Below are 26,730 nucleotides of genomic sequence, written 5' to 3'. Positions count from 1 at the left end.
GTCTGGGTTTCTTGCTCACGGTTAGTGCTATACCATTTGAGCCACACTACTTAGGGCTTTCTGGTGGTAAATTGGAGATAAGAGTCTCCTGGACTTCCCTGTCTAGGTTGGCTCCAAACGGTCATCCTGAGATCTCAGCCTGCTGAGTAGCAACGGTGAAAGATGTTTGACACTAATAACCAACTAAAAGTTTTCTTAATAATGGTATTGTCATTTTCTATATATTCCAGTTTCATTCAAATAATAACTTACAAAAATTTGTTAGGACTTACAGAGAATATTGATTTGGCAATTGTAAGTTAACTTGATGAAGAGGTCACCACTGAAATTTATATATCACCTTTTTCTCTCATAAAAGTTTAAAATTTCTGGATAAGATGAAAATTTAGGGCTGGGAGTTTGGCCTAGTGGTAAAGTGCTTGCCTAGCATGCACGAAGACCGGGTTCAATTCCACGGTACCACATACATAGAAAAAACCCGGAAGTGGTACTCAGGCTCAAGTGTAGAGCTTTAGCCTTGAGAAAGTCCAAGGACAGTGCTCAGACCCTCAGCTCAAGCCCAGGAATGGCAAAAAAAAATTAAGAAAAGATGAAAATTTATCCAAGTTTTCAAGATAGTCAAGTCTTGTTTGTTACACTTTTAGGTACAGAATATTAGCATTTGCAACTAAGCTGTGTCCTTGGGCACCTCATTCTTGTAATTCTAGCTAGTCAGTAGACTAAGAGCTGAGGATGTTGGTTTGAAGCCAGGCCACGCAGGAACGTCCATAGTTAATCAGTAAAAAGTGAAAAGTGGAGGAGAGTGGCTCAAATGGTAGAGCACAACCTTTAAGTTAAAAGCTACAAGGCAGCACTTAGAGACTAAGGTTGTGTCTGTGCCAGTACATTCCCCAAAAAGGCCACCATAAAATACAAATTGTATGGCATCTGCTTATTATAGGAATGTCATACTCATGATCCTTCTGCCTCCAGAGTAGCTGAGATTAAAAGCATGTACCATCATACTCCGTATCTCCTTCTTGTTGTTCCTTCCTTCCATTTACTGTGCTTCTTCTTTTAGGACAAGGTCTGAGACAAGGAGAGCCTAGTTGGCCTTGAATTCCAGATCTTTCTGTCTCAGCCCTCTGGGAGCTGTTATTACACATAAGCTTCACCATAGCTGACATATTATTGTTTCCTACCATAGTATAGTTTTTCTAATTTTTTAGATACACTGCAAAAACGTAACATTTCATGTAAAATTTGTTTCGTTCTGAGATACTTACATTTATTACATAAGCACTCTGCATTATTTTCTTGGTTTTTATTTTTTTCCTTGTTACACTTAGTGAAGTTTGAACTCAGAGGCTTGTGCTTGCCAGGTAGTTTGGGGTTGATTTTATTTTAACCATTGAGCCATACCCCTTGTCAGCTTTGTGCTTGTGATTGTCTGAATAGGGCCTTCCTTTATCCCAGGCCATTCTGGACCTCTATCCTCCTATGTAAACTTCTCACAGAACTTGGATGACAGCATGAATCACCACGTCCAGCTTTTTATTGTTGAGATGAGGGATTGTGAGTACTTGGCTTAGTCTGGTCCTGGAAAATGATATTAATTCCAGTCTCCTGAGTCGCTAGAATTAGAGGTGTGAGCCACTGTGCCTGGGCTACACCTTCTATGGACGTCTTTATTCAGATGCATTTATTTTTCTCAGGGAGATAGCTGGGATATAAGTGCTATCTCATAAAACATAAATGTAAATTTTATGAAAATGTCAGATTTTTTCCCCAACATTGTATCCAAAATAATGTAGAAGTGTTAAAATTGCTCTGTATCCTTGATGATCCCATGTGTTTTGGGCTTCTTAAATTTAATTTCTCAGGCTAAAAGTGTAGTGGTTTTGGCCTTTCATTTTAATTGTTGATGATGTACATTTATTCTACACTTCCTCCGGGGCTTCATCAAAATTCAAGTCATATGAAGCCCTGTATATATAGTAATTATGAATATTACATGGAACTATTGGGTTAGTAGTTTGGTCATAAAATCTGAAACCAAAAAGTATGAAATAGTCACAACTGGTCAATCCAGAGAACAGAATGCTTTCCTAGGTAGGAGCAGGGAATTAGTCTGTCCAAAAGATTGTAAATGATATAGTATTTGAATTAAGGATTACTCCTTGACTAAAGAATGTAGTTTCATCATGTACATAGTGTGTATGAAGCCTTTGCCTTCAGGTCTCAGCGTCAGAGCCAAAAAGAAAAATAGCATTTTTATTCCAATAATACGTTTACATTGCCATTTTTTCCACAGGTGCAGATGGTGCACAACATGCCCTTGGCACCAGAGATGTAATCACACCATCTAATATATTTATGAACATTACTGGAACTATGATACTGAGGTAAAAAGCTCAGTCTAGTTGTTTTTTTTTTCTGTGTTGATCTTTTGCTCAATGGCAAGACATATGTATAAAGATTTTCTTTGAGCTAGGCACCAGGGACTCATGCCTGAAATCCTAGCTACTCAGGAAACTGAGATCTGAGGACCAGATTGAAGCCAGTAGTAGCAGCAAAGAATCAGAAGTGGAGCTATGACTCAAGTGGTAGAACATTAGCCTTGAATGAAAAACGGGAAAGGATAACATTTAGACCCTATTTTTAAGCACTAGTACTGTGTTAGAAAACAAAAGCAGGCAAGTTTGCATTTCAATGTAATCTGCTTTTTCGCCTTTCTTAAGTAAGCAGATTTAAAAACATAGAAAAGTGTTATTATTGAAGAGACTAATTCTCAGCAGTGCTATTAATTGAAACAAAAGGAAAGATCATGAGAAAGAACATGTATAGGAATGTAGGGTTCTGTACTTTCTTCAGCAATAGATATTTGAATACCCTAAGTAAAAAGACTGTGATTAACTCAAGATACTTGAGACTAGTTTTAAAGACTCTGGGTTAGAAATATCAAGTATTTATTTTTTCTTTTAATTGTTACACAGCATTTCACAGAAAAATTCTGAAGCAATGAATAGTGATGAATATAAAGATAAAAACTAGTCATAGAAACTGTCACCATACAAAAAGTTTCAAAATTATCTCCTAGACTTCCATAACCGGTTACATTGCTGATGTCTTTGAATATTAATATGTTCAGATAATTCCCCCTTGAATACAAGTACCTATGTGTAGATATGATTATACAATCTATCATCTGTAAGTATGTCTTTTCTATCTGTCATTTATGTACTTCCTGGTATTAGCATTGGGGCTTGAACTCAGGACTTGTCCTCCTGTTTTGCTTTTATTCCCAATAAATTCCTGGTTGAACTATGCACCCTAGCTATCACTCTGTGTGTCAGGAAGTTGTGACTGGACATAGGTGTTTGGATTCCTGGTCAATGGCTCTACATCTTAAAAAGACATACTGGCCATACAAGTCGTGTATCAGCCCCTGTATTCATGATCTTTCATGTCATATACATATTTCTCACATTTTCCTGTCCCATTCCTGCTAAGAGAGGAAGTTCTAGCATCTTGTCAGAATGTGATCCCCACATCTCCCACTGGCTCATTGTTCATCCCATTATTCTGCAGACTCCTTGCTTAGTTCTTTTGAAGAAGTGTGCTGCTCAGTCCTTCGAGGCTGAAGAGCTAAGGATACAAACTCCAGTGAAGGCACGAGGGCAAGGTAAGTAGTCCAATTTACTTCTAAAAAGTCATTTAATGGAAATTTTTCAACAGATTTACTGTTATGTTAACTGGTCAATCAAAATGATAGCTAATAAAAGAAAGCTTAGAAGTAGATCCACAGAATAATTAAAGTAATACCCTGCATTTGCCTTTATCATTACAGGTCAAAAGTGACCTTGTGAATTGATCATTTTTTAAGTCATCAAGCTCTCTGAATAGGATCCACTCCTGCCCCTGGCCCTACTGTTTACTTTTTTTTTGCCAGTGCTGGGCTTGAGCTCATGGCCTAAGCACCGTCCTTGGATTTTCTCAAGGCTAGAACTGTACCACTTGAGTCTCAGCACCATTTCTGGCTTTGATCTATGTATGTGTTACTGAGGAATCGAACCAGCTAGGCAAGGTAGGCAAGCACTCTACCACTATGCCAAACTCCTCGACCCCTACTGTTTCTTTTTATCCTGTTGCTTCAATTGCATCCAATAAATTAGCCACCAAAATGGTTCCATGCACTTATCTTGGGTAAGCTTCTGTATATATTCAAGTGATGAAAATCTTGGTCACTGAAGTAATTCCTGCTAGGCCCGGTAGCATGGCCTAGTGGTAGCCTTGTTGCCTCACTTGCATGATATCTTGGGTTCGATTCCTCAGGACCCCATGCACAAAAAAGGCTGGAAGTACTGCTGTGGCTCAAGTGGTATTGTTCTAGCCTTGAGAAAGCCAATGGTCAGAGTTCAGGCCCGGAATTCAAGTCCCAGGACTGGCAAAAAAAAAAAAAAAAGAATTTAGCTCTTGGTTACTTTGAGTACTTGAGGATTTGCACTTTTGCTTCTTTAAGGATCAAATTTTCTTTCGCTCTGAATACCATGATTTATCTGATTTTAGTAGGTGAGACTGATAAAAGATAATGGTTTTCTCGGCAGGACATGACTCAGTCTAATGCAGCAGAAGGGCAAGACATGTGTGAGAGAACATAACCTTTTGTGTGTTCATTATTTACATTGTATCTTCTCCTATAAGGGGTCTTTGTATTTTCAATAATACAGCCAAAGGAATTTATCTCGCAGGTTACTCTAAACAATCAGTGGGACAAAGCATTAAGTGCTCTATAATTCATTTCATAAGTATGAATATTGGGACACTCCTTAGAAATGTCAATATCTTATATTCAATATAGAGTTATACTCTAAATGGATGATTATGATTTATGCTTCTGATAATAAATATGCCTCATGTAGCTGGGCACGGTGTCTCATGCCTATAATCCTACCTAGTCAGGAGGCTGAGATCTGAGGATCAAGGTTCAAAGCCAGCCCTGGCCCTAATGTCCATAAGACACTTATCTCCGATTAACCACCAGACAACTGGAAGTGGTGTTGTGGTTCAAGGGGTAGGGCAGTAGCCTTGAGCTGAGGAGCTCAAGGAAACACCCAGGCCCAAAATTCAGGTCCTATAACCAACAAAAATAAAAAAATAAATAAATATGGCTCATGTGATAAAAGTTTAAATCCCAATCGAAGACTAAGCATTCTGAATTATGAATCCTATTTTGTTACTAACTCTTAGCTTCTTTTTGAAGAGAGAGAATTCTCAGAGGCTTCAAATTCATAATTTCATATTAAAATCATTAGTGCCAAAGATTTGGGCAGAAATATATCGTGTGCTGTTCTGTGAACTTCAGTATGTGGATTGAGCGAGTGAAGAATCTGACATAATCTAACTAGTTGTGTCTGAGAGGTGTTTGAGAAGGTGTTTAATATCATAAAAAAACAGAATATTTCATTTTAATGAATTGGATCAGAAAATAAAATCAAATATTTATTGGCTAATTTAAATATAGCTCAGCATAGATTCACATCGGATACACAAATAAAAGAACCAATATGCACGATAACCAAATGGAAGAAAGCCAGGAACCCATATATACAATAGGAACTTAGAATCATGGCTTCATGCCATGTTAAAATTGTGTTATATATTCAAAACTGAATCAGTTTCCCTTTCTGAATATTAACCTATGGAGACACCATCGGTGAACAAACTATGCATGTTTGCATTGTATTGACATGGTGGACAAGGTATCTGTCAGCAAAGAATTTTAGCTCTAGCACCCCTTCCAATGAAGATGTTGAGAAAGATTTAAATTTCCTTTGTTCCTGAGATGGAAGCCAGAAGGAGGAAAAGTCCCTATTCAGACAACGGATTTCCTAATGAGACCTTGATCCTCCATGGAAAGAAAGCTGAGAGACAAGTGAATCTCTAGGAGGATCATCGTCCATGGAGATGAGCAGAGCATGCCTAGGTTCATCATTTTACCCTGACAGTCAGGGGTTGAGCAGTTGTCAGCTAGAAAGATACCCATTATCCTGGTGTTTACGTTGTAATCAATTGGAAAGAAATTTTGCCAGAAGCCCAAGACTCATTTTTCACAATTAAGAAATAACTGTTCTTATGCCAGACTCAAAGGAACATAGGCTCAATGGTTTTCCTCATTTGTCATTATCAGCAGAAACCTTGGGCTCCCCTAGCAGAGATTTACAACAGAACAAACCGAGCTCCATAAGGCCATATAGTATGATACTAAATGAAAGGACTTCCTGGATATAGAAACAAAAGCCATATAATGAGTGATTGATGTCCTTAACGTGCTATGTTATCTCTCATCTCTTTTGCTGTTCCAGGCTTATCTCATAGTGTTACAGTTTTTCACCTTGTTGTCTGATATATTGTACATATGCTTATTTGGTCATTTGAAATAGAGTAGGGAAGGGGGAAAACAAGATGAGGGGCGGGGTGGGGGGGGAGGGAAATGGGAACCAAGACATGAGAAAGGGTATCAATGTTTGTGAAGTAATGCACCTTCTATCTGGTGAATATAATGTAACATTTCTAATAATTACAATAAAAATATATGGAAAAAAAAGAAATAGCTCTTCTTACCAGATACTTCTCCTTTAGATAATCAAGAACCTGGGATTTGGTAGGTCCATGTTCAAAGCCAACCCATCACGAAAGTCTGGGAGACTCCCTGTTCACAATAAGTAGCATTAAAGGAGGCAGGCAGTGTGCCTTATGAGATGAGGTCGAAGCCAGACATGGTGTAAAAAGTTGAGCAAGACTTAAGAGAAGCCCTGAGTTTAAAAGTTGACATGGTCAGAATCTGAAATCGAGAGAGAGAAAGAGAGAGAGAGAGAGAGAGAGAGAGAGAGAGAGAGAGAGAGAGAGAGAGAGAGAGAGAGAGAGAGAGAGAGAGAGACAGCGAGCACACAAGCAGCAAGTAATTGTCCTTTTAATTTCTTTAAGCTTATTATACCTTTTTTCTTCCTAAGGGAAAGTTTACATTGTGGTAAAACTTTCAGTATTCAAAATTAACACACTGACTAAAATTCCATTGAGTTTTCTTGTCAGTGAAAGCTTTTTCTTAATGCATAGATCAATATGCTCTTGTGTCCTTGTGCATCTAGGAAAATACGATTTCTTTTTCTATTGCTGTTGATCCTAGGCCTTTAATTGAGGGCCTGGGCACTGAGATGTTTTTCTTTTTTTTCTTCTTTCTTTTTTTCTGTGCCAGTTCCAAGGCTTGTACTCATACCTGGGGCCCCGAACTCAGGCCCCAGGACTAGCAAAAAACAAAAAAAGCAAGAAAGAAAGAGGCATTGTTCTTGCGTTTTCACAGGCTAGTTCTCTACCACTTAAGGCACAGCACCACTTTCAGCTTTTTCTATGTATGTGAAACCTAGGAATTGAACCCAGGGTTTTGTGCATGCTGGGCAAACACTCTACCACTAGGCCATGCTTCCGGCCCACTGAGGTGTTTTTGCTCTTGGTTACCACTCACCCATTTGAGCCACAGCTCCACTACTGAATATTTGAAGGTTTATTAGAGATGAGACTGTTAGACTTTGATTCCTAAGCAGATTTCAAATATGGATTCTGAGATCTCAGCCTCCTGAGAAATTAAGATTACACATGCGGGCCAGTAGAGCCAAGCTGACCATTACAATTTTTTTATTTAATTCAGTATTACGATCTTTCTTATGATACAAATATCATCTTTTGATACATAAGCAAATTCTCTCCTGGAAAGTGTTTCTGTATTCTATTACTATCCTAGTGAAAATATTAGTACTTTAAAAAATATGTATTTGATACCCCATCCTCCAAAGCTTATGGGATATGCAAGGTTGCTTTCTGTGTTATTGAGTTAATTGCTTGCTGAAATATTCTCACCAGCCATACTTCTGTATATCTGTAAGGTTTTTCTATAGTCACATGCTTGAATGACATGAAAAATGACCTGACAACAACCATGGCCGCAACAACAGTGCCTTCACACGAAAATCAGAAGAAAAGAGCTCAGTGATAAAGACACTGAAAACAACAAAGTTAATTTTTTATGAATTCAAACATTTTTACTTAATTAATTTTGAATACTAATTAAAGAATAGCCATGAATTATAGCTGAAATAGGATCTTTACATCTTTATCTTATGCATTTGCTTTTTAATTTTTCCTTTAAGAAGAAGAAAGAACTCCAGGTCTGGTAATGAATAATTATCTCATTTGTATATTTGATGTATGGGATTGAATGTATTTTCTGAAATACATATACATTTTCAAATACTGTTATTTAAGTTATAGATCACACACCAAATAAATGGAGCAGATGATTCTAATGTCTTCTCTCAGTTGTCTGAATTGGTCTCAGAAGAGTCTGCCTTGCCTCATTATGAGCATTTCACCATGTAAAATACCACTGAATACCTCTAAGGTTTTTTGTCTTCCCCCAGTCCTAGGGCTTGAACTGAGACTCAAGCTGTGTCCCTGAGCCTTCTTTGCTCAAAGATAGGGATCTACCCCTTGAGGCACAGCCCATAGCTGTCTTTCTCTGAGTATTTTACAGGAGATGAGAGTCTTATGGACTTTCCTGCAGCAGCACCCTTGTCCTCTGTGCTCTCCAATTCTCACTGAGGGTCATACCACTTCCACCTACAATACTGCAAGAACCATAGGTGCCTTTCACATTCACGACAACTCCAGAGACCATGGTCAGTTTTGTAAATGCTAATCCCATATTTAGTTCACACCAGGTCTTTTCAAGCAATGGTTCTCATGGCCACAATGTTATAGCTCTCACTTCTCTAGATTTCTCATATATCTTCTCATATCCTCAAAGGGGGATTCTTGTAGCAGAGCTTTCAGTATTCTCAAGGTTTTTTAGGTGTTACTGATGCATGATGAATGGCATAAAATTTACAATTTAGTGCTTTCACCTATGTATTCTGTGTATGTTGAATCATGGCTGATAAAGGAGTGAACACACATCAGTCACAAAAGTCTCTTCCTGCTCATTTATGTGGCTTTCTTGTGAACTTTCCAAAAGCCAGGCATGGTAACCCATATTTGTAATCTCAGTGTCTGTGGCTAAATCCAGATTTGAAGTTCCAGACCAGCTGGGACTACATAGTGGGAACCAGTGTCAAAAATTAGCAGGCATGGGCAGGAGTGGAAGAAAGGAAAGATACAAGGAAGGGAAGTTCCAAAAGCTTTGTAACTTCTCATTGCCTTTAGCCATTAATTGAAGCTTCCTTTCTGTTTTCACAAGCACACTGTAGTGTAGGATTTGTTGTGAGTTTTAGCATTCTAGTTTGTCCATACCTTGAATGCACATTGGTGTCCTTTTACTATATCACTGAAGACTGCTGATGTTTGCTGTCCTGGAAGGGGTGATTTGTGATTGTGTATATTCTTTGGAGATCTGCCTTTCCATACTTTGCATCTACAAGAGTTCAGATTACCATAAGTCTAATAACTTTCTTTTTGGAGTGGATACTTTCTGGCATTAATATGATCAGTGTGTGTGTGTGTGTGTGTGTGTGTGTGTGTGTGTGTGTGTGTGTGTGTGTGTGTATAGATGTGTGTAGTAAGGCTTGAAATCCAATACACAAATCTTGCTTGTTTTTTACTTATGGCCGGCTCTGTTCCACTTGAGCCTCCACTTTCTGGGTTTTGGATGGCCCATTGAAGATAAAGGTCTCCTATATTTACCTGCCTGTGGTAGCTATGAACCAACATCCTCTGAGCCTCCTGAGTAAACAGGATTATAAGAGATCAACTACTGACATCCATATCTATTGGCATGTGACTTTGATCTTTATTCACTTATAAGAAATGTCAGAGGAAATCAAATGACTTATCATTAGGATTACTCTGAGAAAACACTGATGTTTAACACATGGGTTAACATTCGCTATGCTCATCAACCTCCTGTATGACTTCAATCTTTTATATCTGTAATGTGCAATTAGATTTCTTGAGCCCTGTTTTTGGCAATAATTAGGTCACTTACAAAAAAGTTGGTTCTTCCTCTCTTGGTTTTATAAATTGTAGGATATTTCAGGACAGGATTTGTTGAGGGTTAATTTTGCCCTGCTGAAGGAAGGCATTTCTGATGTCCTCTGTTCTGTAAAGACATCACTTCCAGGCAGTGTGTGAACAATAGGTAGTTTCCTGTCATCTCTTCATGTGTTTTATTCCTCAATGTCAGGCCCCTTTCTGAACACACGTGATCCACTGCTCTGTCACATATGCAAGGGGGTCCTGTGTAGCTCTCCTGGATTCCCCTCATACCTCTCTGTACTCTCCAGTATGCTGTCATGTGACAGTCAAGCTCCTAGCTTCCTTCAGCCTGTTTTCCTCACCATTGCATCTTGGGAACTTGGAGTATGCACCACCTAGCTTTCTTCTTTTTGTGCCTTGGTCTGTACCCTCTCACAGAAGGCCCTAGGCACTGGGAACATTTTCTTTACTGTCTCTCAAGGACACCAGTCTTTAATAGTTTAGCAGTGCATTCACTGACTTCATTCTCTCAAATATGTTGTCTTCAAAGTGCTTTAGTGTGGTGTGCTTGAATCTTTTTGGATTGGCTTCATACAGAAACAAAGCTCAGTTCAGCTTACTGCACCTTAGGTAGAAACAGACTGCCATGAAGCATCAGTAAATATTGTAGATTGATTGGATAAATATCAGCTCACAGTCTCTCCTCCTGTTTCCTTTTTTAGGAAAGCTAGTTTCTTCTGGAAATTACTTCTGTGCTTAGTGAAGGTCAATTCCTAGTGCAAGGAGAAAATGCATCTTATTCCAACATTTAGTAAAATGACAGTGATCATTTTACTGCCTTTCCACTGCCCTAGGCTCTAAGCTAACCTAGAACAGGGATGTAACTCATTTACCTGCAAAGCTTCATGCAGTGGTTTCATGGGATAGAGTCTCTTTATGCACTTGGACAGAGAGTGAATGAGAAAATGTGGATACATGTGTTCCTTTATGGTTAAAAATCTGAGATAGCTTTTTTCCTGTTTTATTTCAGGTTGTCTGTTTCACCCAGAATGCACTTCATTCATGTAATGATTTTCACAATTTTAAAAAAAGACAGTATAAAATACATATGAGAATATGTTTGGAAAATATGTTGAGATGCGGATAAAAAGAGCACTAAAATAGCAAAGAATGTGTTATCACGGTTACAATGTGAAGAAGAGCAGGAAGGAGAATTTTGTCATTTTGAGGTATATGCCAGTCTGTATGGAAATTCTTCAACAGCATTTAGATATATACATACAACTTCATAGCTTTGACTCCCCTCTCCATTGCTTAAAGGTGTGTTTTTGTTGTGTGGACAGTTTGGGACAAGTTATTTTACCAATGATACATGTAATAATTAAAGGCAAATTTCTTAACTCACAATTATAATGACTTCCTAAAACTAGAATATCCTGAGATCTCATTGTAAGGCAAAATTTTTGAATATAGTATTTGTTGATGCTGCTAGAAATATTTTGTTCTTTTTTTTTTGCCAGTCCTGGGCTTGAGCTCAGGGCCTGCGCACTGTCCTTGGACTTTCTCAAGGCTAGAGCTCTACCCCTTGGGCCTCAGCACCACTTCTGGCTTTTTTCTATGTATGTGGTACCAAGGAATTGAACCCGGGTCTTCATGCATGCTAGGCAAGCACTTTAACCACTAGGCCAAACTCCTGGCCCCTAGAAATATTTTGTATGTGATCATTTTATATGTTCCTATTCACTTACTTTCAATAACTATTTTTATGTATAGGATTGTAAAATTTAACATGAGTAGCTAACAAAGTTTTTGATCAGTTCCTCCAAAATACTGATAAAAAGTTTCTGTTCATTCACAATTCCTCAGCATTCAGCCATGTTGTCATACTTTTCCATTATTGCTGACAGTAAATGCATGCAAAGGCATTTTTCATTTATTCTTTTGTCCTGGTCCTCAGAAATTCAAGTTCCAAATTACATAAATTTTAATGGCATTGTAAAAGTACATTGTGTATCAGTGTTGCATCACTTGGATACACTCACCACTGTAGGCCATCTGGACTGTTCCCATAACTGGGCTATTATGAATATTACAGAAATGAACATAGAGACACAACTGTATTTATAGTGTTCTGGCTTGTGTTTTTCTGCATAGATGCCCTGGAATGATATGGCTAGGTCACAGTTAAGGGATTTTTTGAGGAACCTCTAGACTGCTGTCCAAAGTGGTTGTATTAGTTTACAGTGAAATAGGATTCCTTTTCCCTCAAATCCCCACAGCATTTGTTGTTCTAATTCCTAATGTTGGGCAGTGTAATTGGAATAAGATGGAATCTCAGAGACATTTTGATTTGCATTTCCTTTATGGCTAGGGACGGTGGATTGCACATCCTCTGTTTCTCTGTCATTCTTACCTCTTCCTCTGAGAAGTGTCTGCTCACTGTTTCTCATTCATTCACATAACTTGGAAAAGAAAGGAATGGTACAGACAACAGCTGCACTGCTATGACTTTGAAAATAGTTTCGTGGTCCCTACATATCTTTATACACATGTGTATTTATATGCAGATATCTAACTTTTGATGGAAGACTTCACAAGTATGGTTCATTTTTGTTTTGTTTTATTCATGGACCTTGAACTCGTGGCCTGGGCGTTGTCTCAGTTCATCAGCTCAAGGATAGTACTCTATTGCTTTGAACCTCAGCATCAGTTTAGGTTTTCTGATGGTTTACTGGAGAAAAGAGTCTCTGAGATTTCTTTTCTGGGTTGCCTTGAACTGTGATCCTCAGAGCTTAGGCTCCTGAGTAGAAAAGAGTGCAGTCATGAGCCATCAGTGCCTGGCTGTTCATTTTCGTCTGTGCTAAATGATTAAACTATACACAGTCAAGGACCATGTGAATTCATAGACTTAGTTTTTCATTGATGTTAGCAATAGTGCACCTAATACCAACTTTACATACTGTAAATGCAAAGGATATTTCCTGCTTTTGTCTAGAAATGAAGTTTCTTCTAGCAAAAGTTAAAATGTAAACTCTCCAAAACAAAGCTTTTATGCAAGATTGAGATATATTACTTTCCTAGCTAACCTAATTCAGTGTTCATTGTGCTTTTGTTGTTTCATATATTTTGCATTTCATGTGCTAATAGGAGTTCAATATGATATAACATCTAAATTTCTTCTTCTAAGTCTTCTCTATTTCTTGTTTGCTCTAGTGTTGGCTGTCTGTTCTGCCGCTCTGATGGATAAAAGCATCTGCAGGTGGAATGCAGGACTCCATCCAAAGTGATGCTTAGTATTTCAAGCTGCAGAGTCCTGGGTTATGAGGGATTGACGCAAGGTCAAATAGCTCTTCCTCATCTGAAATCTTTGTCATACCCTGGGACTTATTGTGAGTGGCATACACAGACTGTGATCATCTGACTAAGCATTGTGGTTGCAAGTACTTGACCTCACAACGGAAAATGTCTTTGACTTTGTCTACTATTTCTGTTTCATTTCAAAATTGAACATAATTGCATCCCTGAGCAAAATATGGACAGGCTTTCGAGTATACTATGTATTGTTATACTCCAGAATGGCTTAACACTCAGAGGACAAGTACATGGATATGCCAGGTGTTTGGCTAGGAAGTTCAAGTATGATAATATTTGTTAGTATATTGTCATCATTTTCAACATTGCAAATACATAAAACGTTAATTTGGACAATATCAGAGAAATCACACTTTTTGTCTACAGTGCTGCGTATTGAAAGCATGGCCTTGTGCATGCTAGGCATGTGGTCTGCCAGTTGAGCTACATCTCCAGCTTATGTTTCCCCTCTACCACTTCACTCTGGTGATGAGATAGGAATACAGAGCCTTGAACTTTCCAGTTAAGTTTCAAAATTGAACACGAGAACATAGTGATACCAATATTCTGTCTTGTATACTGGTATTGTCACAATATTCTAAAGCACTCACATGACAAGGAGATAAACTCAGCAGGTGCTTACGTCCAGACAGGCACTGAGGATATTACTCCTTTGAGACCCATATCCCCCAGTGCTGTGATGAAAATTGTTAGTTCAGAGGCTCTTACTTGGTGATTATTTGTTCTTGTACTGTAGAAAAGGCATACAACCCCTCGAATTGGATTTCATACACAGGTGGTTTGATGAGGATTTTTTAAGAATTCTCTTCTCTGCTCAGTAGAAGAAGAACTGCATCTCCTCACTGGTGTCTCAGTCATTCACCCAACTTGTCAAAGGGCAGAATGGCACAGACAAAAGTGCACTGGTGTGACCTTCAAACTAGCTCCTCACAAACTTGGTGCTTGTTTTCAGTACATCTTTATACACATTCTATCTATATTCAGGTATCTGAACATTTTTGGCTGACCCATCTGATTGTATGTGTACTCTGCTCCTTATTATCAGCACTGAATTGTTGAATTCTACACAGTCAAATACTATGTGAATTTCTACACCTACTTGTCCTTCCCAAATAACTATAATTCACCAAAAACTGACTCTACAAGGCTGTATTTCCTACCTTTTCCTAGAAATGTTTTCTTGTTCCATTTAAGTGTTCACCTCTGCTAAACAAATCTTTTATGAAAGGATGACCAAGAGTCCATGCCTTATGAATATACACCAGTGTTCCCTGTGGTTTTGTGGGTTATTTTCTAGTTCACTTGCTATGTGGGATACAAAGCTCATTTATCATCTACATCTCTGCTTCCATGGCGCTTCTGTTCCTCCCTGCTGGCACCACTGTTGGCTATCTGTCCAGCCTATCTGATTGATAAAGGATCTGCAGAACTCCCATCCAATCTGGTGGTGGGCCTTTCAATATAACAGAGGTGTGTATTACAGAAAACTGATTCAGGCTCCATTAGCTACTCTGTATGTGAAGTCTGTTTCCATTCCCTTCAGTAATAGTGAGCTGCATACATGCACTCTGGCCATCTGCATTTGACCTTGTAGCTCTTCCTACTTGACTTCCAAAGAGAAGAGGAGAAATTGTCTTTCCACATAGTCTACTTTTGCTGATTTTCAAAACGCAATGTAAGGATGTACTATTACTGATAGCCTGTCATGTGTACTGTTTAACACTCATGTGAAAACTACATGCACTCACTTAGCATTGATAGCCGGCCATGACTGGACAGCTTACCATTTTGGTCGTTGACACCTTCACTGTGAAGGCACATGAGTCTGACACAGATCAGATTTGAAGACTTTATAGAATTCAGCTGTGAATCCATCTGGCCCTGGGTTTTTCTTAGGTGGAAGGTCTTTTATTGCCATTTCTATTTCAGTGCTTGAAATAGGCCTGTTTAGTTGGGTTACTTCTTGGTTCAGTGTGGGTATGTTAATATTGGCTAGGAATTCATCCATTTCTTCTAGATTCTCAAATTTGTTGGTTTGAGAAGTATTCCCTCATATTACTCTGGATCTTGGTAATTTCTGTTGTGATATTACCATTTTCGTCTCTGATTTTGTTTATTTCGGTATGCTTCCTCCTCCTCCTCCTCCTCCTCCTTCTTCTTTTTTTTTTGCCAGTCCTGGGCATGAGCTTAGGGCCTGAGCACTGTCCTTGCACTTTCTCAAGGCTAGAGCTCTACCACTTGAGCCTCAGCACCACTTCCAGCTTTTTTTCTGTGTATGTGGTTCTGAGGAATTGAACCTGGGTCTTCCATGCTAGGCAAGCACTCTACCACAGGCCAAACTCCTAGTCCCTCCCTTCTTTGTTGGTAAGAGTTGCTATGTCAATTTTGTTAATTCTTTCAAAGAAACAATACCTTGATTTGTTGATTCTTTCTATAGTTTTTTTTGGATTCCAAATCATTTAATTCTGCTTTGAGTTTAATAATTTGCTTCCTTCTACTGGGATTAGGGTTGGTTTGTTGCTCTTTTTACAGGAGCTTAAGGTGAGACATTAAATTGTTGGTTTGTGATTTTTCCAGTTTGTTATTGTAAGCACTCAGAGCTATAAATTTTTCTCTGAGTACTGCCTATGCCGTGTCCCAAAGGAGCTGGTGTTTTGTGGTATTTCATAAACTGTTGGATTTCTGTTCTGATCTCCTCAATGACCCATTGGAGTTTCAACAATGTGTTGTTCAATATCCTGAATCTGTCCAGGTTTGTTTTATGGCCTAAAATGTGGTCTGTTTTGGAAAATGTTCCATGTGCTGCTGAGAAAAACATATATTGTGTTGTTGCTGGGTGGAATAATCTGCAGATGTCTGTTAGATCTAGTTGGTCTATATAGTTGTTCAATTATAAGGTTTCTCTGTTGAGTTTTTGCCTTGTTGATTTGTCCAAAGGTGAGAGTGGTGTGTTAAAGTCACCAACAATCACTGTGTTTCGATCTATGTATGGTTTCAGTGAAAGTAAAGTTTGCTTGATGAAGTTCAGAGCTCCTGGATTCGGTGTGTAGATATTTACGATGCTTATATCCTCCTAGCGGAAACATCCCTTTAGTAGTATGTAGTAACCTTCTTTGTCTTTTCTCACTAATTTTAGGTTGAAATCTATTTTATCTGATATGAGGCTGGCAACTCCAACCTGTTTATGGGGGCCGTTAGCTTGATAGAGTTTATTCCAACCTCTCATTTTCAAAAGGTGTTTGTTTTTTGGGGTAAGATATGTCACTTGTAGACAGCAAAATGATGGATCTTGCTTTTTGATCCAACTAGACATACTACGCCATTTATTGGAGAGTTAAGTCGATTGACATTGAGAGTTAGGATTGAGAGATAATAATTAGTTCCTATCATTTTTAAAAGATTTCATTAGGGTCTGTGTCTTGACAGTTCTTGTGGTACTTAGATGATATGATATTTAGGTGCCATTTTTTCTCTGTATTGCATTTGTGTTGGTTTTCCATGTGTAGAACATCTTTGAGAATTTTCTGTAATGTTGGTTTGGTTGCTACATAATGTTGCAGCTTTTCCCTGGAATGGAATGTTTTTACTGTTCCCTCAGTTATGAATGAGAGCTTTGCTGGGTACAGTATTCCTGATTGGTAGTTATTTGACTTAAGGGCATGACATATATGCTTCCAATCTCTTCTTGCTTGCATGGTCTCTGCTGAGAAATCTGGGGTTATTCTGATTGGTTTGCCTTTATAGGTGATTGATCCCTTCTCCCTGGCTGCCTTTAGGATCCTTTCTTTGGTCTCTATTGATCCAGTTCAAATTATAATACGGCTGTGAGGTGTTCTTTTCTGGTCAGGTTTGGTTGGGGTTTTAAAGTTTCTTGTATCTGGATGGACCTGCCCATCTGGATATTTGGGAAATTCTCTGAGATGATTCCCTGAAGTATATTTCCAATACCATTGACCTCTTTCTCCAGGCCCTCCTCAATACCAATACTCAAATACACTACCTGCTTATCAACTTAGGTCAGTTATCCTTACGCTATACCTTTTCGTCATTACTATAATAATCTTATGCTACTTCATTAGTCCTTTTGTACCTCCCCTGTTCTCTCTCATACTATTTTTCTATCTCTGGTCCTCTGTTCATCTTTCAACTCTTATAATGCATGGATCTACATTTGATGTTGTTGAGTAATACTGTATATCTAGGTGTTCAATTATACTCTAGGTCCAGAAGAACTTAAATACAATAGAGATTGGATTGAGAGGCTTATTGTTTTGGTCATAAATTGCTTATCAGTGGTTGTATTAGACTGGTCTGTAAGTGCACAAAAAGAGAGTGATAATACCAATCAAAAATTGTGAACATCTAGTGTCTGCCAGCTAAAGAAGCCTTGGTTGGTTATATCTGAAAAAATTTAATGTTGTTCTGTACTAATCTTGCTCCCATTTTCAAATGGGCAGAAGAAGAAACTCAAGAAAAATGTCAAATCAAGGAAGAACAACCCCCACCCAATATAAACAGACAATGGAACAGTCACTGTCAAACCTGGAGGAGAGTCTTCCAAGTCCTATACACATGCAATTGATATACGTCATTAATGAAAAGTGTGAAAATATAAAGAAAAAGCTAAGGGAGGAAGCCATAGCTAAACAAGAGAAAACCATAAACAAGGTGATATATGAAAAAGGGGAAGACATAAAGAAGGCCATAATAAAGGTTTTTCAAAGAAAAATGGATGAATTCATAGAATCCACAAACAAAAAGGTGACTGAACTCCAGGAAATGTCCAAAGAGAATAAAGCTACTGAGCTAACCACTCAAATGGAAATCAAAGAGCTAAAGAAATCCATATATGATCTGAAAGAAGTGATGCAAGGCATCAAAACCAAGCAATTGGAAGCAAGGGAGATAAAGAATAAAGTAGATAGCTTTGATAGCAGGTTAGACAATGCAGATGAGAGAATATGCGGGGCTGAAGAAAATTTAGTTGTTATAGAGAAAGAACAGAAAATGAGTCAATCCAAATCTAGGAAATATGAGAGAGTGCTTCAGAAGGTCCAAGATACAATTAGGAACTCTAATTTAAGGCTAATTGGTATTGTCCTTCCATTATGAAGCACTTACATTGGATGGAGTAAATGACAGTCGTCATAATTTGAGAGTTTTCTTAACTGGCATTTCCCAGTTAAACACATTCTTCACTATTTCACAGTAGCCAACATAGCGACTCTGTAAAGCAACAAAAGCCTTTATTTTAGTGGGGATGACAGATGTAAAGTCAGTATCCTAATCTCTTTCTCTTTTTTTTTAGCTTGTTAACAGCATTAAGAAATGAAGGCAACATTTAGAATGAGTCAGTACATTATCAACATACTTATGTATTTTCCTCATTGTGGCTAATTACATACCATGGAAAAAGAGACCAGCTGAGGTTTGCAGACAGTAACATGGAAAGAACAAGCCCTTGCTTCTAGGCTTGCTTATGACCATGAGAACAGTGAAGGTGCTGAAACAGCGATGACACAATCTGTTGTCATGCACTAGAGAAAGGACTGTGGTTTGGGAGATAGTTCCTCATCAGGAGGAATGACATCTCCACATAGCTGCACTAGATGATGCTGTACCATTAGTGAGGGGTCCTCTACAGAGAAGAGATTCTTTATCTGCCTTTTTCTCCAACATGGTTTCTGTTTTTTTTTTTTTTTTGGTAAGGGAACCTTTCAATACTCTTTGGCTCCCAGCAAGTTGCTCAAAAAGGATTTCTTAGAATTCTCTTTGAGAAACTCCAGATGTCTGGTGATGAACCAACTGAGAAGAGCTGATAAAGTGAACTGCCACATCTCCAATTAGCAAAAGCACTTTTACTGCATGCGAGTGGCTGATGTCTGTAATCCAGGCTACTCAAGAGGCAGAAGCTGAGAGGAATGAAGAATAATACCAGCCAGGGCTGAAAACTTTGAGATAATCCATTTCTATATACTTAGCCAGAAGTTGAGCTAGAGATGTAGCCCACCTGGTAAAGTGCCACTTATGAAGAGGTCAAGCCTATTGAGCAACAGGCCACTGAGTTTAAGCCCCAGGATGGGCAAACAATGAAAGGGCAATAGCGAGAAAGATGCCTGAAAATGCAATAGGGCAATGACAGATGCAATTGGGCAGTGCTGTACCACTTCACATCTCCAACTCAGGCTGTTTTGGTTCTTAGTTAGAGCTAAGAAGGAAAGGATTTCCTGCCAAGGCTGGCTTTGAAACACCATTCTCAAATTGCAGCTAGAAATACAGACGGGTGCCAGTCTTCAATGTCAGGTAGATGTTTTGTAGTTGTTGGATTTTTTTTTAGAGTGCATATGTTGGGTGTCATGCCAAACTGCTTGTGAGATAAAAGGATCTGATGAATAGCATTTCCTTCAAAGTAATCCTGGTTGAGCAAAGAAGAGTAGGAAGGGTGACCCAGGGTTTGAGAAGAGTGGGGAAGGAATAAACAAAGCATGACTGTAGGAAGGGCTGAACCATTCACTGTATGGTTCCATCTTTGTGTGTTAGAGTTTGGATATGAAATGTGCATTTAAAATGCTCATAGTTGGAAGGCTTGATCCCCAATATACCAGCAGTGTTCAGAGGTGGGCATTGGGAAGTAATTATATTATGAGGCTTTTGACTTTATCCACAGAATCATTCATTGAGTGCTTCCTAAATTTAAAGCATTAGTATGAGGTGGGGAAAATGTTAGGAGTTGGGGCCTCATGAAACCAAAGAAGTCACTGACCCTTCCTTCTCCTCAGCTTCCTGGGCACCTTGAGGTGAGCAGTCTTCCCCACAATACCTGCCTCCTTGACATGATTTTTCCGTGACAGTGCAGGCCCAAAGAAATGGGATCACATGGCCATGATGTAAAGCCTGAAACTGTGAGGCCAAATTAATCTTTCCCCACTTGAAGTTCTTTGGTAAAGTATTTTTTTATACTTATCAACACTCCAATCCGATATAATTGGGATTTTTCATATTTTCATAATAAAGTATTATCAGAGGAAAATAGGACAACAGTAGATAGTTTAAAGAACGTTAAGAACATGGAAGTAAGTATATGATAATGTCTGCTGGAACAATATTCGTAAAATTCTTATTTTCCCCGGTCATTCTGTTTTCTTCTGTGTGTCTTTATCTCTCATTCTTGGTCTTAGGATCTCTCATTCTTTCTCTTCTCTGAACTCCTCTTTCCCCTACACAGGGGTCATTACGAAACCATACTGGCAATGTTTTATAGACCTTGAATTGCTCATTGCCTTAGTGAAAGTTGCTGAACAATCCAATCCCTCCTTCTAGGGAAATCTATGGCTAGTAGATCATCTACCAGCCAAAGATCATCTTCAGGCATCAGAAACCTCAGATATTTGACCTTCCTTTTGGGAAGGGCACTCAATCCAAAGCTGTCGGGAATAAAGAATACGAAATGGAATGTGTGATGCTCTGATGAGAACCAAGCCAATAGCCTATGAGGCTACAGATGTGGGCCTCCAAAGATCAGGAAATGGTTAGGAGTCACAAGTCCTCTGCCATCATTGATTGTTAAAGAAGGGTTACAGATGCGACCAGGCTAAATGTGCCACTAACATCTCCCCGTAAATAACTTTTTGTGAAAAGAGAAAACTTACTTGGGAAGGAGTTTCTAGTCTTTGAAATTTATTGCTGAAACTCTTACCAGTTCTTTGTTCTCCAAAGTAATTCAGGCTATCCTACAGAAAAGGGGTTAATTAAATCACAGTGCATATCTGGCCTGGAACTTTCTTAGTTCTCAGATTTTCAAGTAGCTAAGATTACAGGCATGCCTCCACAATGCCCACCTTTCCTAGGTTCTCCTAACAGCTGTCTAGATTTTTTTATGGTGGTGTGATTTTCTTTTTTTAATTTTTATTGTAATTAATAAAAGGGTGACATGATATTTGTCAGATAGAAGGTGCATTGATTCACATATATTGATACCCTTTCACATGTCTTGGTACCCATCACCCTCCCCCACCTACCACCCACCCCCGTCTTGGTTTTCCCCCCTTCCCTATCAAATTTCAAATAACCAAATACAAATAAATTCAATATATCAGATAACAAAGTGAGATACTGTAACAATATGAGATACCCAAGAGACAACAAAGGAGATGAAAGATAACATAGTACATTAAGGACAAGAATCATTCATTATATGGCTTTTGTTTCAGTATCCTGGAGGTCTTTTCAATTAGCTTCATACTATATGGCCTTATATATCAAGGTTTTGCTCTATTGCAGATCTCTGCTAGTAGAGCCCAAGGTTTCTACTGGTTATGACAAATGAGGGAAACCATTGAGCCTAAGTTCCTTTGAGTTTGGCTTACTTCACTTAATATGATTTTTTCTAAGTCTTTCCATTTCCTAACAAATGGGTCGATGTCACTTTTTCTGACAGCAGCATAGAATTCCATTGTGTACAAATACCACATCTTGTTGATCCATTCATAAACTGAGGGACACCTAGGTTGGTTCCATATCTTGCTAAGGTGAATAATGCTGCAATGAACATTGCTGTGCTAGTGGATTTAGTATGCCCTAGATTTTGGATGGTTGGGTAAATGCCAAGTAGTGGAATTGCTGTGTCAGAGGGGAGTTCTATGTTTATCTTTTTGAGGCACTGCCATACTGCTTTCCATACTGGTTGAACAAGTTTGCACTCGCACCAACAGTGTAGTAGTGATCCCTCCTGGCCACATCCCCTCCAGCATCAGTTATTCGTTTTCCTGATCCTGGCCATTCTAATTGGAGTGAGGTGGAATCTTAGAGTTGTTTTGATTTCCATTTCTTCTATGACCAGAAATGTTGAGCATTTCTTCATGTGTCTATAGGCCATTTTTGTTTCTTTGTCAGAGAAGACTCTAAGTCTTTGGCCCATTTTTTAATGGGATGGTTGTTACTTTTAGTTTTGGAGTGATTCAATTTTTTGAGTTGTTGATATATTTTAGATATGAGGCCCTTGTCCTTTGTTGGGTTGGTGAAGATCTTCTCCCACTCTGTAGGCTTCCTATTTAATTTACTAGCTATGTCCGTTGCCAGACAATAGCTCTGCAGTTTGACGCAGTCCCACTTATCCAGCCTTTCTCTGATTTGTTGTGATTCTTGGTCCTTATTAAGAAAGTTTCGACCTTTGCCAAGGAGGCCTAGTGTATCTCCTAATGTATAGAGGGGTTACAGTTAGATTTTTTAAGGTAATGGGTATATTATTTCTCAAACTGTGATACCCCTTCTCATGATTTTGTCCCCCTTTCACTGTCCCCTGCTTTCCCAATCGTGATTTTTAGGTACATTTTTATTGCATTTCATTGTCAGAATAAACTTTAATGACATTTTCAGGGACTGAGCATTTAGACAGCACCATTAACCTCTGCTTAGTTGTACCTATGTAGTATGATAGAATAAGCAGTCTAGAAGATCGAATAATCACTCTGTTAGAAGGTTAAAGGTAAAGAATATGAAGCATGAGCTGATTTTAGATTACTTGGGATGAAAAAGTCTTTAAGGACAAGAATCTGTCCCTAAAGTCCTTCTTGTCTTTTTGGCTCTTTGGTCCACTGGTCTGCTGCGTTCCTCTCCGGGAACTTTGTGCTGGTGATGTTAAAAATCCTTTTAGAACAATGGAAAGGCGATAATAATTCCTAAGAGAAAATTTAAACTTCGTTCCTGACGTTCATATCAGTAGCCATACACCTCTGACACATATCTCATTTCTTCCAGGCGAACGGTCTTATGACCCCAAGTATTTTCATCACCGAGTGCATAGAATTATGATCGATGATCACAATGTCCCCACTCTTGAGTAAGTCTGATGCAACACTGATGGTCAGAAAAGCACTAAATTCACTGGGCTTGAAATTTGGGAATGAATTTTAATTAACTAAAAATCTTTGTTAAAGCAGAGAGATGGTTTCATTCTCTAAAGAAGTCATTGCCTGGTTATCCAAGGATCCTCACACCATCATCGTAATTCACTGCAAAGTTGGAAAAGGTAATGATTCTTTCCTTTCTGTCTCCTTTGTAAAAAGATAGTTGAAAATAAATATTGAAGGACTGTAGGAAGATACCTACTGCTATTCCTCAGGTAAGGAATTCCTATAGATTCATCACTGCTAACATATTAAGATTGTGTTTAAAGGATGAAAGAAGCAAAGAATAGTACAAGGAAAATAGAGAAGGGGAGGGAAGAACAAATGAAAAACCCTGGCTAGGAATCCTAATACTATGTTAAAGAGAAGTGGAGAGATTGGGCATCCTTGTCTCCTTCCTGAATTTAGTGGAAATGGCTTTAGCTTTCCACCACTAAGTATAATGTTAGCTGTGGGTTTGTCATACACAGCCTGTATTATATTCAGGATTGTTCCATAGATTCCTAGTTTCTCCAGAGCTTTCAGCATAAAGGGGTGTTACATCTTGTCAAATTTCTTTTCTGCATCTGTTGAGATAATCATGTGATTCTTGTCCTTGCTCCTGTTGATGTGTTGAATCTTATTGACTTCTATCTATTGAACCAGCTTTGCAACCCTGTGATGAATACTGTTTGGTCATAGTGTATAATTTTTTTCATAGTGTATAATTTTTTGAGGAGTTGCTGAAGATGGTTGGCCAGTATTTGTTGAGCAGTTTTGCATCAATATTCATCAAAGAGATGAGTCTATAGTTCTCTTTCTTTGATGAGTACCTATCTGGTTTTGGTTATGGTAGCTTTGTACAACGAGTTTGGTAGAAGAGTGTTCACTTTCAATTTCATTGAAGAGCTTGAGAAGTATTGGTGTGGGCTCTCCTCTGATGGCCTCATAGGATTTAGCTGTGAATTTATCTGGCCCTGGACTTTCCTTGGATGGGAGGTCTTTTATTGCCATTTATATTTCAGGACTTGAAATAGGTCTGTTTAGATGGATTAGTTCTTCTTGGTTCTGCTTGGTTGTTATGTTAATATTGGCTAGAAATTCATCCATCTCTTCTAGATCCTCAAATTTGTTAGCATAGAGTTGGAAACGTATTCCTTTATGATGTTCTGTATCTTGGTAATTTCTGCTGTGATATTTCCATACCTGTCCATGTTTTTGGGGGGGAGTGTGGGGAAGGGATGCGCTCTCTTCTTCTTTTTTTTTTTGGTAAGGTTTTCTAAGGACCTATTCTTTTTTTTCAAAGAACCAACTCCTTGTTTTGATGATTCTTCCCATGGTTTTTTTGGACTCCAATTTATTTAATTCTGCTTTGACTTCAATAATTTGCTTCTTTCTACTGGAATTTGGATTTGTTCTTTTTTTCCATATATTTTTATTGCAATTGTGATTAATACAAGTGTTACATTATATTCACCAGATAGAAGGTGCATTACTCCACAAACATTAATACCCTTTCTCGTGTCTTGGTCTCCATTTCCCTTCGCACTCCCACCAGTCATGTTGTTCTTTATCTAGGAGCTTAATGTGAACCATTAAATCATTAGTTTGTGATTTTTCCAATTTGTTAATGTAGGCACTCAGAGCTATAAATTTTCCTCTGAGTACTCCCTTTGCTCTGTCCCAAAGGTACTGGTAGTTTATGTGCTCCTTTTTGTAAATTTCCATACACTGTTGAATTTCTGTTCTGAAATCCATGACACAGTCATGATTCAACAATGTGTTTTTCAATCTCCATGAGTTAAAAGGCTTTCTTCGGTGGAGATTGGTGTTCAGTTCCAATTTGATGCCCTTGTGGTCTGAGAGAATGCAGGGAATAATTTCAGTGTTTCTGAATCTGCACAGGTGTGCTTTATGCCCTAAAATATTTTCTATTTATAAAAATTTCCAGGTGTTGCTGAAAAATTGTATATTCTCTTGTCTGTTAAATCTAGTGGGTCTATATTGTTTGCAATTCAGATGATTATCTAGTTTTCTGTGAAGAAGCATTTTGCTTTCATGTAATGTCATGTATTTATTGTTTTACTTTACTGCCTGTATTTTTTTACTTCTATTCACAAATTATTTGCCCAAAGAAGTGTTACAACAGTTCCATTTTGTTTTGTTGATTTTGGGAGGTTTTTTTGGATTCTTAATTCATTTGATTCTGCTTTAATTTTAATAATTTGTTTCCTTCTACTAGATTTTGCAGGTTTAGTACTCTTTTTCCAGCATCTTAAGTTGTACCATTAAATTGTTGGTTTAAGATTTTTCCATAGTAGACCGTATGAAACACACACACACACACACACACACACACACACACACACACAAAGCTCACCACATCCAAAATCACAAACAAGATATTCTATAAAATGAGAAGTTACCTTGTAACTTATGAGACCTATAAAACTTACAAGTAAATCCACGATTAGTGTTTTGAAGAAGACACTCCATACTGATTTCTGTAGTGGATATACTAATTTCAAACGCAAACAACAGGGTCTGGACTTTGGCCTAGTGGAGGAGTGCTTGCCTAGCATGCACGGAGACTCGGGTTTGATTTCTTGGTACCACTACTTAGAAAAAGCCAGAAGTGGTGCTGAGGCTCAAGTGGTAGAATTCTAGCCTTGAGAAAACTCCAGGGACAGTCCTCCGGCCCTGAGCTTAAGCCCAGGAATGGCAAAAAAAAAAAAACCCAACCAACAGTATGCTAATATAGTTCATTCTCATCTTTCTGCTCCGTCTTTCCAGCCTTTGCTGTTGTTTTCTTATGACTTCCATTCTGTCTTGGTCTGATGAAATCAGCGTGGATTCTATTTGTATTTTCTTTATGATTAAAGAAGTTGAACATTTCTTTATGTATCAATTAGCCATTTGCATATCTTCTGAGAGCTAGGCCTCAACATGAATTACTTCTCACTTGGCATTTAAAATACTTTGTGTTTGACTATATGAAAGCTTCACCCAGGCATATACTCACATATACTCACGATGAGATCCATCCTCACTGGGGAGGCAACGGCCTCAGTCCAAAATCTGTGACTCAAATTGGCAAGCTGGAAAATGCAAAGGCTAAGGAACTGGTTACTAAGCTGGGTTACGTGTGCAATGTTGATTTCTCTGTACATGAAGATAATAAAACTGTTCTTCTTCCAGTTGAAAAAAATGTTTAAAGAATAGATGAAATTGTGTCCTTTTCAGGTGAAAGGATATGATAAAAATTAGATTATAAGGATGAATAGAGAAAGAGAAAAGAACATATTTTCAAACTTAAATTTTGTAGGACAAAACTAAGATATAAGTGGAAGGTATCAGAAGAGATTTAGAGGATGAGTGATTTGAAGCAGGAAGAAGTCAAGGATTTGCTATAATTGTCAAAGTATTTGCTACAAAACACTATCACACACACACACACACACACACACACACA

General features: G+C 38.3%; 1 protein-coding gene and 1 long non-coding RNA gene across 6 annotated transcripts in view; one reads left to right on the top strand and one right to left on the bottom strand.

The window, feature by feature from the left end:
• LOC150039413 (uncharacterized) overlaps positions 1-26,730 on the bottom strand; it is a 510,688-nt gene that overhangs the window by 394,584 nt on the left and 89,374 nt on the right. The window lies entirely within an intron of this gene.
• Positions 173-23,420, top strand: LOC150039418 (uncharacterized). 3 transcript variants are annotated; one of them, XR_016534429.1, is made up of 6 exons: positions 173-204; positions 2,294-2,384; positions 3,571-3,664; positions 11,033-11,231; positions 23,131-23,212; positions 23,313-23,420. It is a non-coding gene; the product is annotated as an uncharacterized LOC150039418 (long non-coding RNA). The 3 variants fall into 3 exon arrangements; XR_016534427.1 differs by having other exon boundaries at positions 174-204; positions 23,310-23,417; XR_016534428.1 differs by lacking the exons at positions 23,131-23,212; positions 23,313-23,420 and adding an exon at positions 13,216-14,111 and having other exon boundaries at positions 181-204.

The sequence above is a fragment of the Megascapheus bottae genome, unplaced genomic scaffold (assembly GCF_031878675.1).
Source record: "Megascapheus bottae isolate mThoBot1 unplaced genomic scaffold, mThoBot2.hap1 HAP1_SCAFFOLD_40, whole genome shotgun sequence".
In the NCBI taxonomy this organism is placed as follows: domain Eukaryota; kingdom Metazoa; phylum Chordata; class Mammalia; order Rodentia; family Geomyidae; genus Megascapheus; species Megascapheus bottae.
The sequence above is the reverse complement of the archived record's forward strand: the minus strand, read 5'-3'. Positions and strand labels throughout refer to the sequence as shown.